We start from the raw sequence: 6,427 nt of genomic DNA, 5'->3' as shown, positions 1-6,427 counted from the left end.
CGGTTGGAGCGATATGTTTTTTATTTTGCGATCATGTATATCTTCATTTTTTATTTATTAAACCCAAAATTATCTTATAAAATGTTTTTGTTACCAGAGACTTATGATGCTAGCTTTCTGAAGACCAATCAAGAAGGATTTTGTTTATTTGCTATAATAAACAAAAGGTATGTATTTTCTAATAACCCTTTTGTTAATTTCAAAAATAGCAACATACTTTTAGGGTTCTTGATATTAAATAGTTGTTTGCAAATCATAGTGAGAACATAAATCCTTTAGGTTTCATGTGAACTTAGGGTTTAAGTTTTTCCACCAAAATAAGATTTTTGTAACCTATAAAACCCATCAGTGGTATCAGAGCCATTGTTCTCATTGATCTTGCACAAACTTGAATAGATCAAAATTAGGGTTTATAGAAACTAAACCCTAAGGAGGTAATTTTTGAAAATCCCTAGGGTTCTTGAAAGCCTAGCCTCCACCCTCATATTTTCGATTTTAGCAAGGGTTTTAGAAACCCTAGCCTCCTTTGTCCATTTTTGAAAATTGAGGAACCTTTTAAGGTTTACCTTATTTCCTTATTTGTTATTTAAAAAGCCTTAAAATTTGAAAAATTAAAACCTGATAAACCCTAGCTTGTTTTTGAAAATTAGAAGGCTTACGCTTAGGATTAACTTTGAATTATTTTATTAATTGATTAATTGTAAATAATTATTTAATCCACAATGATTTAATTAATATAATTAATCGTTTAATTAAAAGATAAAGATTAAATCAAAATTGGTTTATTTTTAAACTAATTAATTTTTATGAATTTCGGAAATTTAAACTTAAACCTAGTATTTTAGAAAAAGTTTTAAAATACACATTATAATATATATAATTAAAAGATTAATATATTATATGTATAAGACAAGTCAGTCAAATAGCTAGTACGCCTCATTCACAAAGCCATACCACTACAAGAAAAACGTGATTTTGCTAGGGAATGGTGCTATGGAACGTATTTTCGTTGTTATTCTGCAATGGATCATGCTCTAAAATGTCGTTCCATAGTAAAGTTGCTACCACATTGTCTATAGAATTTATTTCCCGTAGCGAGGAAAGGACTTAGTACGGAAAATACTACAGACTCCAAATCTGTTGGTATTATGCAACCGATATTTCTATGGAAAAAACATTCGTAGAAATTTTCCAGCGGAAATTTTTACGAAAACACTTTTCGTTGTACAGCTTCTATGTAATTAATTATCGTGGTTAATATGCAACGGAAATTTTCAACGGAAATCAATTCCATAGTTTCTTTGCTATGGAAGTAGCATTTGTAGGTATCTGCTAAGGAATTCTGCTATGCAATTTGATTTCCTTTGCTTGTTTTGCTATGGAAAAAAGCCTAACTAATTTGTGATGACATTTGTTACGAAATTAAATCTCATAGCAAATTTGATAAGGAGTATTTCAAATTCATAGATATTTAGCTTTGAAAATTTGCAACGATAATAAAACTCGTGGAAATTTTAGTATTGAGCAATTATATGTTGCAACTTTGCTAGGAATTAATTTTTTGTAAAGTATTTTACATTATAGTGCCATATTATGGAATTTATTCTCATAAATAAAGCATGCACTCGAACTCCCATATTCGCAAACCCACAAGTACAAGAAGATAAATTAGGGCAAATCGATGTCATCGTCTTTAAGCAGTATGGGACTATGTGAATGTGGACATCCGGTTGGAATGTGGACGACATGGACGCTAAAGAATCCTGGACGAAGGTTCATTTGTTGCAAAAACTACAATGATGAATACATAAATTGTGGGTTTTTCTTTGGATTAACCCACAACTCCCGAACAAGTGGTATAAAGAAAAGATGTACGAATTGAGAGCTCAAGCGAATGGTGAAGATGTCGTTTTAGATGCCCCCACCCCGACGCTCCAGTTAATTTTTATGTCAATGAAACCCCGACTCAAGTTGTTATTCAAGACACTAATGAACATGGTAATGCCCTCGAGTTGAAGGTGGTCAAGTTGGAATTATCAAGTTCATGATGGTGTGTTCGGTTTGTTTATTTGTTGGGATGTTGTATGATTAATTTTCTTATTGTTATTATGATCAATGGAGGAATTATTATTATGATCAATGGAATATGTAAGCTATGGTTTGAATGATATGTTTTTGAATTGATAATATATTTTGTTTATTTTACTGCATTTTATATGTCTTTAATACTACATGAAAGAATAGACATTTGTTATTATGTTTATGTTATCTTGAAATTTTTTTATACCATTTCAATGTAAAGAAACTGGATTATAAAAACAATCATTACTTAATATGATATTTAATGAAAATATTGTATATACGAATATCTCAAAAGCACATGTCCCCTTTTAGTAAATGCTTTCAATGTACCAAAAAATGATAAAATTTCATTTAATTTAATTCTCATGAAGGGCACTAATACATAACATCACATTTACCAATTCGCATGAAAAGACTAAAAATTAGACAATGCAATCATCCTTCTATAAAGAAACAAAAACAGCTAGTCAATATCTTCTTCATCCTCTTCTTCTTCCTCCTTTTGTTTTTCATTGCTCGATGTACTATACTTATAACTACCCTCGTTGTCAGGAATATCATCATTGTCGTCCTCATGAAATTCACCTTCTTCATCAATGTTTTTTTTTTCATTATCTGAAACTCTGCTTGACATGTTATGATCATCATAATTGTATGTATCGGCTGTAGTTGGTATAATGATTTCATTTGATTCAACTTCATCTTCTTAGAAAGCAACATCTTTCTGAGGATGATTTTCACGTACATCAGTCCAACCACGATGTTTAACGTTAAATACAGCCCACCCGTCCGAGTTGTTTGTTTTCAAAATTGGGTAAGGAATGTAACACACCTGAGTGGCTTGCATGGCTAAAAGAAACGGCTCGAACTTTTTGTATTTTCTTTTGACGTTTATTTTGACCAAGTGATATTGTTTGTGAACCTTAACTCCTATGTTAGGTGTTGGATAGTACCAATGACATTTAAACAAAACTGTGGTTTTAATTGGGTAACCAAGGTACTCGACTTCTAAAATTTCCACTACCTTACCGTAATAATCACCTCCTTAGCTACTAATACACAATCCACTATTTGATTGTTGATTTGTTCAGGCTGTGAACTTCTGTGTGAAACTTGTAACCATTCGCAAAGTATACATTATATAATTTCACTGTCTAGAATGACATTTGGAAAGGTCAAATATGATCTTGTTCTTTATATGGTTCTTACGTGGCTATATGACAAATGGTAAAGCAGTTAATTATAGTTAGTTATAACCATAACAAATAATTATAAAATTAAGAAATATAAAATTAACACCACATAATTTTGAAACCATACTCCAAAGTTCTTCTCAACTTCAGTTGCAAGCTCCTATTCATCTATATCCCCAATAAGTTCATTCCAATCTAGTTCAAATATTCTATATTACCATTTAAATAACATTTTGAAAGTTACTATGATGTAATAAACAAAATCATGCATGTAAATGTTATACATAGCAATTTCACAATAAATGATTATTATAATTAAAAGTGAAGTATATATTAATTATTTGATGTAATTTTTGATCTTATCTTCGTTAATGAGTATGTGAGTTTGGGCAACATGCAATTCCTCATCAGACAACATTATATTCCTGAATCTTCCATAATGACAACCAGGATATGAAAATATATCTAAAATTTCGTTGTTATCATCAGGTTGCTCATCTCCTCCTCCATCATCATTTTGAGGCAACTTTCTATTACGTGTGGACCAATCTTGAAATAATGAGATCAAAATATTGATGCTTCACGAAGCAAGTACACGTTAACAACGGACCCTTCCACTTGAGCTTTATTTTTCACATCTTTTTTCAACTAATTTAGATATCTATAGTAAAGAATATTTAAAATAACTTATAGTTACGACTTACAAAAATAGCAACATACATTTTGATATAACATACAAACATTTCAAATGGATACATCCAATGATATTGGACGGGACCAAATATATTCGCTTCTTATGGAAAATGTATTGGTAAATGTTCCATGGAGTTCAAAATACCAGGGAAAAAGATCGTCTCTAATTTACATAGAATTATTGGGATCTCGGCATCAATCCTTTCCATGTCTTTTGTTGTGATTGATGTTGTTGTTACTGTTTTGAAGAAAAGACTCAATTATGTTAATTCTTCCTACACATGTTTTGGCAACATCTCACGAAATGCGATTGGAATCAATCGTTGCATAAAAACATGACAATCGTGGCTTTTCATTTCAAACAGTCAAGATGCGGTTAAATCAACACACCTCCCCAAATTAGAAAAATAACCATCGGGAAAACGCTATTTCTCCACCCATTCGCATATGGATTTCTTTTGATTCTAGTCTAGAGCATATTACGCTCTTTCGTAACGTCCCATTTTCACAACCAAAATTTTTCATTTTGTATTAAGGTAAAAACTTTCCAATTTATAAATCCATTATTAAGAAAACCGTTTATTCCAAATTGCATTTGTTCAAAATCAAAGTTTTATAGAAAATATCGAATCCTCAATACTGTTGATGTGTGTGTACCGTGCCTTCGCATTCCCATAGAATCCAATGATACCTGAAACAATAAGCAACTGGATAAGCATAAAGCTTAGTGAGTTTCCCCCAAAATACCACATACCAAACATAACATATAACGGGCCCCGCGCAAGAAGTATAACGGGCCCCGCCTTAACTCGCATAACGGGCCCCGCCCACTGAGATACGGGCCCCACCCACACTTGCATAACGGGCCCCGCCCACTGAGATACAGGCCCCGCCCACAATCGCATAACGACCCCGCCCATTAGGAAACGTGCCCCGCCCAAACTCGCATAACGGGCCCCGCCCACTAAGATACTGGCCCCGCCCACACTCGCATAACGGGCCCCGTCCACTGAGATACATGACCCACCATACTTGCATAACGGGCCCCGACCACACTCACATAACGGGCCCTACCCACTAAGATACGGTCCCCGCCAATACTCGCATAACGGGCACTGCCCACAGAGATATGGGCTCCGCCCACACTCGCATAACGGGCCCCACCCACTGAGATATGAGCCCCGCCCACACTCGCATATCAGTCCCCGCCCATTGAGATACGGGCCCCGCCCACTGAGATACGGGCCACGCCCACACTCTCATAACATAAACACATAGCAGATAATTATATAACATGCAAACATGTGCCATAATCACAAAGGTAAATAGCATACAGACTAGCCTTTGGGCCCCGCCCAGCATCGGGTCGTACCCGGTAATCATAAAAACACATACAGTTCTACATGTTATTACAACAAGAAACATACTCGATACCAGAACATAAATATAACAGATCACTACAACATAACATCATACTCGATACCAGAACACAGATCTACCAGATTACTATAGCATAACCGCAAACTCGACACCAGAACACAGATCTAACAGATCACTATAGCATAGCAACATACACGATACCATAACACAAATATACCATATTACTATAGCATTACATCACACTCGACAACAGAACACAGATCTAACATATCACTATAGCATAACAACATACTAAATATCAATCATTCAAGGAATGCATGGCCGAATATACTCAGAGGTGAGATAGTCATCAGGACAGGTGATCCTACTGTAGAACCACAACCAAACAAGGAACAGGTAAGAGAGCTTGGATCAAGAGTCCTCAGTCTATCCTACATGACTATATACAGTCCCTAGGGCATTCCTCTACTAGCATATAACCAAAGCTAGTGGGTCGACATTGGTGCCTTCGACCCACGGGTATAGTGAGGCGAAACTCACCTTGATGTGCGCATAGATAACCACTATAGCAAATAAGGACTCTACCAGCTTCAACTCACTTCCAATCACCTATAGGAAGATACTTGAGTCAATAACTGATCACAGGTCATAGTCACTTGCAACAGTGACCACTTCACATGAAATGACGTTTAGGGTTTCACATAAAATGATAACTAGGGTTAGTGTTCCATATTTAACCCCTTAAGGACTTAATCCATTAAGCCTGATATTGCATTAAGTTAATTGTAGGGGCATTGTTAAGTAATATTTAGAACTTAATTAACAGCTTTAACGCGGGTGCCGACCAACTCCAAAACTAGGGATTCTTGACATTAGGGTTTTCTAAACCCTAATTAGGGTTTCCAACCCAAATATGTGCCAAATAGGTTCCAGGTTAGGCTTTTAGGTTAATTAGTGTTCAATGAGATGGGCACCACCCACTACCACCCCGGGCGGTGGTGGTCAACAGTTGTTCACGACGGTAGCCACCACCTTACGGTGGTGGTGGTTATGATTTTAGGCCAAAACAATATCAAAAG

The sequence above is a fragment of the Lactuca virosa genome, chromosome 4 (genome assembly GCF_052849685.1).
Source record: "Lactuca virosa cultivar CGN04683 chromosome 4, Lactuca_virosa_CGN04683_v6, whole genome shotgun sequence".
Classification (NCBI taxonomy): Eukaryota; Viridiplantae; Streptophyta; class Magnoliopsida; order Asterales; family Asteraceae; genus Lactuca; species Lactuca virosa.
Note: the sequence above shows the minus strand (reverse complement) of the source record.